A 13,354-nucleotide genomic window follows, 5' to 3' on the forward strand; every position below is an offset into this window, starting at 1 on the left:
AGGGACTTATTGGCAAGAGAGATTCTACGTTGGATTTCCAGGCTGATATTGTTATCGGTGTTAATGCTGGTTTCTAAATACACGAAGTCTTTTACAACCTCAAAATTATAACTGTCAACAGTGACGTGGGTGCCGATACGCGAGTGCGCCGACTTATTGTTTGAAGACAGAAGGTACTTCGTTTTGTCCTCGTTTACCACCAAACCCATTCGCTTTGCCTCTTTATCCAGTTTGGAGAAGGCAGAACTAACACAGTGTTTGCCTCTTTTAAATATGCAGCAGCTTTTTAAGTTTGGATATTAATTGCCTGCGGAGTTCTCTTATAAAATCTTCAAAATATTTATTTCTTTTCCTTAGCTTTTCTTTCGTACTGTCTTTCTTACTGTCTTTCTCCTGCCACTTCTTAATAATCTTTTTCCTTTTAAGTTCCATATTTAACTTAAAAAACTCTTAAAATTAGGCCAAGCAAATCCTTTAAGCATCAGAGGCTAATCGAGTGGTGGAACATTAAAATTAGCATTATCAATAAGAAACTTCGCTGGTTGAATTCGAAGGTAAGCTTGAAAAAAATGTTTATATTAAATGCAAAAGTAAAGAGCCGATTCGAACTTTGGCTATTGAGAACTGGAACTTTAGAGAAGTAGAGGCTTAATATTGGTTCGTACCGCTAAGTGCCACAGATTCTTTGATAAGGTGATACGTAATTTGCTGCACTCGCTAAATCATGTTCGTCGAGGTAATCCAAATTTCTCAGTCCGCAAGAACTCGATGCCAGTGTCGACAGAGGAAATAATTTAGCTAAATTTCTAAAGCCGTTACGTTCACTTGACATTCGCCAATTTGTATACAAAGTCAAAATTTGCAAGCAACTAAAATTAAGCAAATATCGCTTATATGTCAGAGTAACGTTCGAAAAGTGGTGTTTCATTTTGGCGTTATTCGCACAACAATTTAATACTAGCAGGCTGACGCCAATCGTGTGCTTTCTTGAAATTGCTATTGTAGAAGTATAGAATATAAAATATCTTAACAATTTTTCCCACGAATTCCAATGTTATTCTGGATAGTTAAACACAAAGTGCCACATGCATAGGCACATAGGCGTACACACACAATACCAACCGACAGCATTCTCAATTCGCATACAGATGCACAAGAGAGAATGACAGAAAAGAAAACACACCGTACACACGCATACAAACACATCCACATACCTCCTTTTGTGTACTCCGACCCACTCATTAGTCAAGTCACATCAAAAATTACAAACGCCAACGGACGAGGCAGACAGAAAAGTGTCACGCAGGATTACGTATGAAAACAGGGCTCACGCACACAACCACAAAAGGAATTTACACACCAATTATGCTACTTACATTCGTGTGCGTGTGAGTGGAATATACCCTCATAAATCTGTAAGTATAAATATATATATATTTTCGTGTACTTCGCGCACATGCTGACCGTCCACGCGGAATGTACAATGAAAAGGATATTGTTATTGTGATTTATGAAATGCATGTCGACAATAAATGTGTGACACACAAAATAGGAACAATAACAAGAAGTGACAGTGACAGATACAGAGTGTTATGTAGGAAGCGACAAGTAGATAAACAGACAAGCAGACGAGCAGAGAAGAGTACAATGCCAACAAGCGTGTAAGACACGATCATATGCGACGCAGGAAAGTTACAACGACGCACCGTAGACACCACAATTTGTAGTTGGAATAGTGTTTTGGTGGGGGAAAGGAGTTACCAAAAGGTTGAATTGCTCATGCAGCATGCAGCAGCATACGAATCGGAATGGTATGAAGCGGTATAGGGACTCTAAGAAATAAGCTACCATACCAGCGTTTTGCTATTTTTAGTCGAAGAATTTTGTTGATGTTTCCATTTTTTGAATTTCATTTTATTTTTATTTTTGTGGTTATTTTGTCACGCTTTGTTATGCGTAACGAAACGTGGCATACTCGCGTCTTCTTATGGTGATTAGTGGCGCTTAATGTTGTATGCCACATACAGCACGCACATACATGGCTTTGTAAAGAAATATATACATTTTGGTGTAAGGATACAATAGCTTTCGGTTAAAGCTAACGCAAATGACAGCGAATGGGCTTAGACGTTGTGCGAAGAGACAAATGTGGCCAAAAGCGTTTTACGTGCGTTCTTTATGTTTATCTAAACAGTTAAATGTTCCCAAGTGTAGTATTATATAATATGTAACATGTGCAATCACTTTTCTTGTGTGATCTTTGTTAGTTTACTAAGAGCAGTGAAAATATCGTTGCAATGTAAAACCTTTCGAATATTTTTTTTTATCGCATTTGAACGTTAGAAAGTGAAAAATTAATTTTTACATAATTATTTAAGAAATTTTGTTGTTGTTGTTTGCGAAATTCATACCCACTTCTCCATCAATAACGCCAGTTGGTGTTTAAGATTACGGGTCCACTTCTGTCCATTTACACTGACAAGCAAGGCTGTTCCCATCCCCACTTGAGCTCTCAATAAGCAAAGTTCCTTGAAGTTCCCGTAAAAGCTTTATATTAATAATCTCAAAGGTCACCGCTTCTTAAGTAATATAATTTTTGTGGTTCACCGAGATACGTTCTCTCTGTGAATTTCGAATGGTATTCACGCACCAACCCATTCGGCTACGGCGGGCGCATTAACAAAAAAAAAAAAAAAAAAAAAATAATTACTACTGTAAAAAAATGGGATTTCAGTGGTAGTTGGCAATAAAGAAGGATTATTTATTGATAAACAAAACCTATCATCCTATCCTCTGTAGTAAAACAACAAAGTTGCTTGGATAATAATTATAATATATTAAGAAGAACATTATTCTAATAGCGGTCGCCCATCCGAGTGCATTTCTGCCATGAAAAAGCTCCTCATAAAAAAAAAAAATATTTGCCGTTCGAAGTCGGTTTAAAACTGTAGGTCCCTCTATTTGTGGAACACCATCAAGACGCACACCACAAATAGGAGGAGGAGCTCGGCCAAACACCCAGAGAGAGTGTACGCGCCAATTATTTATATATATAATTATTTTTTGTTACTATAGCATGAGTTCGCCGATCGACCGGGACCTTAATTTATTTAAATGTTGGCCACCGAAACCAAATGTGTTGGTGCGTTACTACCATTCGAAAGTGATCTCGTTCAAAACCTGCGATGAACACGAAAACACTAAAATGATATAAAATGTTTTCTCAAATGGCTGTCGCTACTCATCCGGCAATATCAAACTTCCTTGAGCTCCTCATAAAAGCCATCTGCCGGCGGCATAAATCTGTAGGTCCCTATATTTGTGGAAAATACCAAGACGCTCACCACAAATCGGAACTCAATTAAACACCCAATAGAGAGTGTAGGTCTCAATATATATAAGTATATGTAATAGTTGATTATTTATGTAGTTGTATTATACGAGGGGTGCCTTTTATATGTCGGGATTTGGCAACCCTGGTTTTGCAATCTGGCAACGGACAGCTGTATCGCAAAGTTTCACATTTTTTGGCTTTTACGTACTCAGAACGTTTTGAAATACCAGCGCTATTTGTGTTGTTTACAGTAACTTAAAAGATTCATCTCGGTCCAAAAATGAAATTAAATCGTGAACATTTTCGTGCGATTATTTTTTACAACTTTTACGATGAAGCTCCATCAAGGACCAGTGTTTATCGATGGTATGGTGAATTCAGTCGTAGTCGTAGTTCACTCCAAGACGAATTTCGTGAAGGTCGTCCAAAATCAGTTGTTGTTCCGAAAACCATTGATGCTGTGCGCGAACTGATATTGCAAGATCGTCATGTGACCTATCGTGAGATTGAGACAATCTTAGGCATTAGTGGGACCAGCATACATTCAATATTGCATAAACATTTGACTGTCAAAAAAATTTGTTCGCGTTGGATCCCACACAATTTGTCAATCGCCCAAAAAAAGGCTCGTGTCGATTGGTCGAAGGAAATGCTCAAAAAATACGATCGCGGGGCTTCGAAACACGTCTATGACATCGTGACAGGTGATGAATCATGGATTTACACGTATGAGCCCGAAAGTAAACAGCAGTCGACTGTATGGGTGTTTCAAGATTAGCCAAATCCAACAAAAGTTGTTCGCGCACGAAGCACTTCCAAGCAAATGGTCGCCTGTTTTTTCGGAAAAACTAGACATGTCGCAACCGTACCACTAGAACAACGCAGAACAGTAAATTCTGAGTGGTACACAACCATTTGTTTGCCAGTTGCCTTCCAAGAAATTAGGAAAACCAATCGCCAAAGACGGATCACTCTTCACCAGGACAATGCGAGCTCTCACACATCGGCTCAAACAACTGCATTTTTGAGCACCCAAAACATCGAATTAATGGGTCATCCGCCGTATAGTCCGGTTTTGGCACCGAATGACTTCTTTTTATTCTCGTACGTAAAAAACGAACTGAGAGGTCAACGTTTTTCGACACCTGAAGAAGCGGTTGCGGCATTCAGAATGCATGTTTTGGAGGTACCTCATTCAGAGTGGCAAAAGTGCTTCGACAATTGGTTCAAACGCATGCAAACGTGTATAGATCTTCATGGAGAATATTTTGAAAAACAATAAAGGGATTATCGATGATTAAAATTTGTTTTTGTTTTCTAATCCCGACATATAGAAGTCACCCCTCGTATCTATGTAACATAGAAAAACAAAAAAAAAACAATTTTTAATTTTGTCATGTTTGCTTGCTGAAATGTACGTTTTGAATTATTTCTTCAAAAGAATACCTAGCTTTTTGGGCGCACTCAATTTTTATATTTGAAAGATCAGAAGCTTTTCATCCCATTTCTGAAAAATAAAATTTCGCATGTTTGCTATTTTTAACAGAACAGCGATTAAAAAGTCGCTTGTGATATTTTTTAAGCTGATAAAGGAAGATGGCCTTTATAAGGAATTAAGTGGAGAACTTACGTTACAGGTGAAAAAATTACGATAGGGGAAGAAAACATTTACCAGCAATTTTTAGGTTATTAGACGTTCAAATGTTTCACAAAGAAACATTTTATGTTTTCTTTTACAAAGAACGAAATTTGACTTGAAGTTATATTTTGAAATCACATAATAAAATGTTCAATTTTGACAGTTTTTGCAATTTTTTTCAATTTCTTAAATTTGAAGTGGAAGCGAGAAAGAAAGAGTATTAGGCTAAATGTGTTAGGGCTGCTGCTTTAGTGTCTACAGAAAGTACGGGTTGATGTCCAGGTGGCCTGATAGAGTTACACTAAGCACGGATATTACCCATCGAATGCTGGTAAGTTCTCATCCCCATATGACTTCCATATGTCGCCTATCCAATAGATATTCATTGGAATTATTATTAAGTTTTCTTGTTATTATATATATAATATTGTACGTAACTATGTGAGTTTTTTTTTTTTTTGGTAAAATTTCAAAATTTAAAATACCAACATCAATTTTATTGTTGTATCGTAAGAACTCCTTCAATTTTTCTTTGTATCGGAACATATATTAAGTCATCATTCTGTGTGTCGCGGTACATTTGATCAGCTTACAGTTGCTAGAAAACTCTAAGTTGTTTGCTATGGATTTATTTATTTTGCTACGCATCTGTTGATCTTAATTTTCTGATGACCCTGTAGTCAGTAAAGTTTTCTCATGGAATAAATATACTCAGCGGAGCGACCGCTAGTCGAAATTTTTTTTGTGATGCTTGTTTTCATTAGAGTTTCATCCTTCAGGGAGGTTTGAACCTTGGTCTTCCGAATTGTAATCATGCGCAAACCCACTCGGCTACAGCAACCACCTGCTTGTTTTGTATGTATTTCAAAAATTGTCCCGCTTTGTTGCTTAACGTATTTCTTTTCTATCGACTTGTGTGGCACCAACGCAACGAGCCTCTTTCTGGAGGCAGCCAAGAGGTTCCACACAGTTTTCTGGCTAATCTTTAGTTTCTGGAATCTTATCGACAGTTTTAACGATTAGCCTACCAAATCTTCAACGTCCGTATTACCTGACTGGAATGGGTTGAACCAAAATGGAATAGTACTCAGGTCAAGAAAATAGTCAGGGTCTTCAACTTTAGCTGGTACTTATTTTCTCTAAAACTCATTGTGAGACAACAGTATCCTTGAAATTGTTTTAGTGCAAACGTGCCTTCTATTTTGCAGTATGCCTTTTCTTCTTCTTCGTGATTGGTGCGATAACCGCTAATGCGATTTTGGGCGAACCCGAAGTGTTTTCGTTTTCATTTGGCGGTATTTTTACGTAGCGGGGCCCGCCTTTTCACTTTAGCTCGCTCTCGAACGTTCGGAAGATACCCAGAGGATACTTGGGCTAAGCCTGGAAGTTGTGAGGTGCTGGGACCATATGCAGAAGAGTTGTCCTGGCCACTCCCAAAAATTATCTGGGAAAACAACAACGAGCTAAGTGAACACAATCGTCATTATACAGTTACAGATACACCCGAATGTTTGTTAATGCCAAGTGAGGGGCGATCGCTGAAAACAGAATGTTATTAGAGGATTAACATTTTCTGGTGAAAACGAATCCAGGACCCATCGATTGTGTACTATAAGCATACAAAATATTTTGCGCACGGCAGACTGATATTAAAAAAGTATTTAATTATATAGTACATACTGCGTTGCCTTACTATATTTGAGGTAGAAGAAATCCTTTTAGTTGCAGTGGAGATGCAATGCACTTACCTAGAAAGAGAAACAGAAATACAAATATTACTTGTAAGATTGAAGAACTGAAGTCACTTCAGTCTGTATCTATTCAGACAAAATTATGCAATCAATTTGAAACTAGCGCCCATGTAATGTTCAAACTTGAAATGTTCAGTCAGAATTCATCTTATATTTGATGAGACATAAGACACCCAGAGCCCATCTTCTTTCAACAGGGGATACTCCGCTACTACTTTTCGACAAGGTGGGTAGAGCAAGAAGTTGCCGTGCATGGCTGCAGGAGGATCTTTGCCAGGAGGCGTGACCTACCGCCCAGAACAAAATTTTAGCTTTCACCATGATGTTGTTATCATCACTTTCGGCGCAACTTTAAGTTGTACTCCCTTGTGATGTGGATGGGGTTCAGCATTTGGGAACGAGTCTCAGTGAGCTTTTTTGCAGATGGCCCGATGTTGTTAAGGTTGGTGGTGTAGTCTTTTACCACGAGCTCTCCATCAAAATTAAGTTTAGGCTGATCAATCACAATAATGTATTTTAAGCAATAAAAATCGACGAGAGTCAAGTAGCGACTAGGACAATTAGGACACTGCCTCGCTATTTGTGTAGATGATGCCCGACTAAGTTGTAAGGTCATGAGATCCTTTTGGCCACGCGTGGATCGAAGGAGTTCAGAGGGAAATCTTAAGGGGAGCAAAGCAGCCAACCGGACATTGCCTGATAAGCATTCATGCAATGAGACTTAGTATAGGGTGGGCCATGTAAAATTTGCTTTTTTAATCGGCTATAAAAAAAAACTACTTAATATTTTTTCAAACTTTTTTTTTTATTTTGAAGATTGAACATTGTCATTTATGAATAAAAAATAACATCGTTCAAATGACTGCCACGATTGGCTTTACAGTAGGACATTCGATCAACCCAATTTATAAGCACATTTTCGATAGTTTGGGCTCCAATTTCATGAATGGCAACTTCAATTTCGTGTTTTAAAGCATCAATGGTCTCTGGATGGTTCCCATAGCATTTGTCCTTAACGGCTCCAACGGGCTTAAATCACAGCTCCGAGCTTTCGGAATTCAATAACGGTAGCCAAAAGTTCGAGTGTAACTTTGGCAGTGTGACAAGTTGCACCGTCCTGTTGAAACCAAATGTCGTCCATGTCATCCTCTTCAATTTTTGGAAACAAAAGCTCGTTAAGCATGTCACGGTAACGCTCGCCATTTACTGTAACCGCGGCTCCTCGCTCATTTTCGAAAAAAAATGGCCCGATGATGCCGCCAGACCAAAAACCGCACCAAACAGTGACTCGTTGTGGATGCATTTGCTTCTCTACAGTAACGTGTGGATTTTCTGAGCCCCAAACCCGACAATTTTGCTTATTAACGTAGCCACCGATGTAAAAATCAGAAAAGAAGAAGAAGACTCACCACTTTGGAAATAGGTTTTCAATATTTCCCAATTTTGTTCAAGCGTATAGCGTCCCATTTCGTAAATGTCAAACCTTTAAGTAAATTATGAACACATTTGACATGTCATTTATATTACCATTCTCAAGCAAACGCTATATGGTCCACCCATATTACTTCGAGTACCTAACACCTAACAGAAGTACACGTGTCAATTATTTATTTTATTTTATGGAGACTCAGGTCATCTAAGCACCTACTCGCTAGCAGCCTAAGTTCAAGATTCATGTTCAGGTCCTCTTATCCTGATTCAAAATCATCCAATCTAACCAAAATATGAATGTTCACACCTGACAAACAACAACTTTGTAGATGAAATTCTAAACAGAAAGTATTTTTGAAATACCAAATATTTGCAATGTATTTGCTTTAATTGAATTTATATACACATTCATCCATCTGCATTACTTGAATTTTTATTTTTGTTTTGAATCTGAAAATACATTGAAATTGAAAACAAACCAACATAAACAAACTTTTTCAACCGCTAAATTTCGCAAGCATTTATTAAAACCACAAAAATTCTATCAGGCATCGTTTGTAATTTCCGCACAAATTGGGCAAAACTAAAAATAATTGTTTCACCCTTTTTTGCTATTTTCATTGCTGAACTGCAGTAAAACAGCAAATGCTGGTATTTAAACAAATAAGTAACGGCATTCAAAAATAAACTATGTGGGTAATGTCGGCACTTTGCATACACACACACATATAGACGAGTATATATTGTTATTTGCAACTAACTACTCCACTTGAAACTTTTTCTTTCACGCTTGAGCACAAATTTATGTGGCCCAACCAACAACACCCATTCCAGCATGCTCGTGGCTTCATTGGCATACTTAGCGTATGAGTAATGCCCTCATTGGAAAGTGCATACATACATACACATATACGTGGCAAACGGCTATTTGTACAAGAGCGTTGAGCAAATGAAATAAACTTCGCTCATATCAGACAGGCTGAAAATAATTTGTATTGACTTTGCCGTTGTACGTTGGTTATTTACAAAATTTTGCTTTATTTTGCTAAAATTTGCTTTTGCAGAGGCAGAGCGTTTGCTATGGCTTGACTCAACTTGACTTGCCTTGGCTTGTCTGGTTATTTTGGTGTAGCCTTTTGGCGCAGCTGGTGGTTATGTTGTTGATTGAAATTACTTTGCTACAGACTTTTTGACAGCAAGCTGCCACCAAGCAATAATATGGGGCCAAAGTAATTCCACGTACAACTATGTATGTGTGTACATCTGTGTGAATGTTTACGTATGTAGGTATGTATAAGGTAGCTAAGACTGGAGCGATAAATCAGTTGCATGGGGGGATGTGACTGTTCATAGCTGCAGCATCAGCATTTCCAGCGGCTCGACGTTGTGGCGTCGACAGCGTTGGCGGCGGCAACAAACTTTTGCGCAATTATTGGGAAGCTTTCATTATTGTTGATTACTCAGGCTGTTTGTAGCATCGGTTTGCTTTCTTACATTTTGTTGTTACTACTGCTTTACCATGCACTCTGACTGATTCTCTCTTTGAGTTGGGTTAACACAAATATATTCATATGTGCGTACGTATATGTGGATTGCCTGTTATTCGTTGTATTGTTCGTCCATTTCCACCCCGCAATTATACGCCTCAAATATCTTTTGTAATATTTTATTGTTTTTTTTTTTAATTTTCCTCAACGCTAGTTAATTAATTTAATTAAGTACTTTGCAGACACAAAATTGCCTCGATTTATTTATTGTTTATTTATTTTTGTAACTTATTGAATTTCCGTATGTTTGATCTTTTAAGCAAATATGAGATTTTATATTTTTAAATTGGTTTTTGAAGAATTAATTTTATTTACTTTTGAAAAGATTCATTTGAATTAAGCTACTAAGCCAATTAGTTGAGTAGAGCTTTATTTTTTTTCTGTGGGAAAAATAACTTTCCATTGCGTTAATAAGTTAAAGAAACGGCAAGTGTTGCAGCCAGAAAATCCACTGTAAAGAAATATATTGATTGAAAGAATGTATTGTTTTTAATTTTAAATATATTTATTTTATTTTATCATTTCAAGCTAGGCATCCAGCTTGTGAAACGATTGTTTTCTTTCTTGTGTCTTACATACTACGTACAAGCGTTTTTATAGTAATTTTTGTCAATGCAAGCCAATAACAATTTTTCGGTGTTTACTTGTATAATATGATTCTAGCATTCACGCGCCGCACATAAAATAATTACGTTAGCTATGTTTGCGTTTAGTTTCAAGTGTAATGAACCTTTTAAGAAATATGATACTCTATTTAAACGGCACAGCAAAGTGAATGCATAAGTGGACAATAAAATAAAAACCAAAACAAAATGTTTATGAATATTAATGTTAAGGCATATCCCACTTATAATCATACTACACCACCGTTGGAAGAGCTGTTCTAAAAGCGTCACATCTGAAGCTTAAAAAAGTAGAAAAAAACCGGCTTTGAATAAATTTCGCAAAGAGCTCTGTTTCAAATAAAGATCCCGGTGATTGGAAAAAGTTGTATTGAGTAACGAAAAGAAATTCAATCTGGAGGTGCCGGATGCATACAATTACTATTTCCATGACTTACTATATGTATTAAAGAATTCGGATAAAATCCAAAGAGAAGTCAATCATTCCCCCAATAGTTTCGTGCCTACCACCACCATCAAGCCCAAGGCTATAATAAAAAAAATATAAATAAATAGATGAAAATAAAAATCAGCATACATTTTACATTTTCATCAAAAGCATCATTTACTAAACGAACACTTAGAAATAAGTAAACAAAGTGAATGCGGCCGTTTGAAGGGAAGTTGAAACTGCCGTGAAAATAATATAGGCTCCTCGTACTCGTACTCCGACCAAACATACAATTACATTTTTCAACAGAGAGGAAGGGTTACGGAAAAAACTTAATGTAATTCACGTGTTGCCACCAATTGTTCAGATCACAACCATTTCCGCTTTGGCCATTTCACATGCAACAGTATTTTGCATGCCATTTGAGCGTGAGCCTTTGAGCATGTCCGTGTGCAATCCATGAGGCCCATAAGTAAACGTTAAGTGAATGCGAATATCTATGTGAATATAAGTTTATTATACTAAAGTGCTTGAATTGTGTATGCAAAGTGTTTGCACCGAAATTTCCTCAATCCATTATTCACTTTTCCATTCATTCACTTATTTCATATGTACTTGTATGTACGTATTACTATGCGCAAAACGATTACCGACGGCCCCAACAGCGTCGGCGGCTTTGTATGTGGCCGGCGAGTGGCATGAATTTTCGATGGATCAGTTTGTTGACTGATTATTGAGGCGGAACAGTTGCACAGTGATTGAAACTTTGGTAGAAAGAGCAACAATTTTTTTTCTCGAAAATTCTTAGTCAAGATGATTGTTTCATTGACGCAAAATTTTCAGTGTTTGCTCAATAAAACACTCAAGAGTGGTACATTAGTAAGAGAAACCAATTTTCAATCTGAGTATACCACTTCCATGGCATTCTATTCGTGAAAACAGTTATCTACAGACTTACACCTTGTACAGAGATCATTAAGTCAGGCTGATTGCTTACAAAAAGCTCAACCATATGCTTGTAAATCGTATGTTAATGAGACAGATAATTTTTGCTATTTTAAAATTTCCCCAGAACAAAATGTGCGTGTCTTTTGAATCGAATTGTCACATTGCGCTCTTAATTTTTGAGTGTTGGTTAATTTTTTGGTGTTAGCCTTAAGAATATATACTCGTATATACATATAATTGGCGCTTGGACCCTTTTTGGGTGTTTGGTCGAGCTCCTCTTCCTATTCGCAGCGTGCGTCTTGATGTTGTTCCACAAATGGAGGTACCTACAGTTTGAAGCCGACACCGAACGGCAGACAATTTTTTTATGAGGAACTTTTTTATGGCAGAAACACACTCGGAGGTTTACCATTGCCTACCGAGGGGCGACCGCCATTAGAAAAAACTTTTTCTCCATTCTGGTGTTTCACCGAGACTCGAACCTACGTCCTCCGAATACCGAATGGTAGTCACGCATCAACTCATTCGGCCACAGCGGCCTGTCTATATACTTATAGTGATTCCCTGCTATCTGTACCTGCAAGTAAAAACTCGATACTTTCCTCCCGAAACAAGTGATTTCCTAACTAGACTATTTTCCAAGTTTACTATTTGGTATCAAGGAATTATATTTTATTTTATATTACACAGAAAAGAAGCCGCATATCAGGAATATATTTAGAGAAATTGCTTTTTTCTACCTGCGGTTAGTGAGGTTGATTTTTTTCATAATATATTATGCTAAATGTCATCATGTCTGCCAAATCCCAAATGATATTTTCTCCGTTACTATGCTTTGTGTCGCAAGTCGTAGGCATACAAAAAGCACATGCCTTGCATCTTCCTCTTCGTGACATACTGGACATAAAAGCGACTCACGTATCCTCAGGCGGTGTAGCTACTTCTGGTAGCAACCCTGATCTGTCAAGGATTGTGTTAGGCGGAAGTTAAGCTCATCATAGCTTCGATATTTGGGATTAGAGTATAGGTTCACGTTCCCCTTGTGAGGTTTTCCCAACGCTCATGCCACTTGAGTAAGGTTATAGCCTTCTCTGTTTCACGATCGTTGCTATGCTAGTGCGATCTGTTCTTTTAGCACGTACACTCTGGCTCGCTCTTCTGCCAATATATCGATGGGCGGTCACCATTGCAGCTTCGTCCGAGGTAGTTTTGTATGCGCTTATCACCCTCAGTGCGCAGAGTCTGTACAATGCCTCGTGTGGTATTCTATATGCCTTTACCTTCAGACACTTTGCTCAAAGCACAACTGCATCACCCTAGCAATTAATTCGTGGATGGTTGTTTTAGGATGGCTGTTTCTGACTTAGCCAACACGTCTGAGATCTATGAGTTCCATGTTCATTACTGTCTTCCTCCACTATTAGCGGTAAAGTTTTAAGTTTGTCATAAAAATCCATTTGTGAATTTCGTGAAGATGAATCTTTTCAATGAAAAATAATCTTATCAACACTAAAAAAAGGTCGAGCCAAGGAGCACCAGGAGATTTGGTGGCTCCTAAAACACTCAGGCTAAAGAGAGATTTAATCATTTATTTTATCAACACTAACTTTATTGGTATTTTCTTCTCACCAAATTCATTTGTCTCAAATAC

The sequence above is a fragment of the Anastrepha obliqua genome, chromosome 2 (genome assembly GCF_027943255.1).
Source record: "Anastrepha obliqua isolate idAnaObli1 chromosome 2, idAnaObli1_1.0, whole genome shotgun sequence".
NCBI lineage: Eukaryota > Metazoa > Arthropoda > Insecta > Diptera > Tephritidae > Anastrepha > Anastrepha obliqua.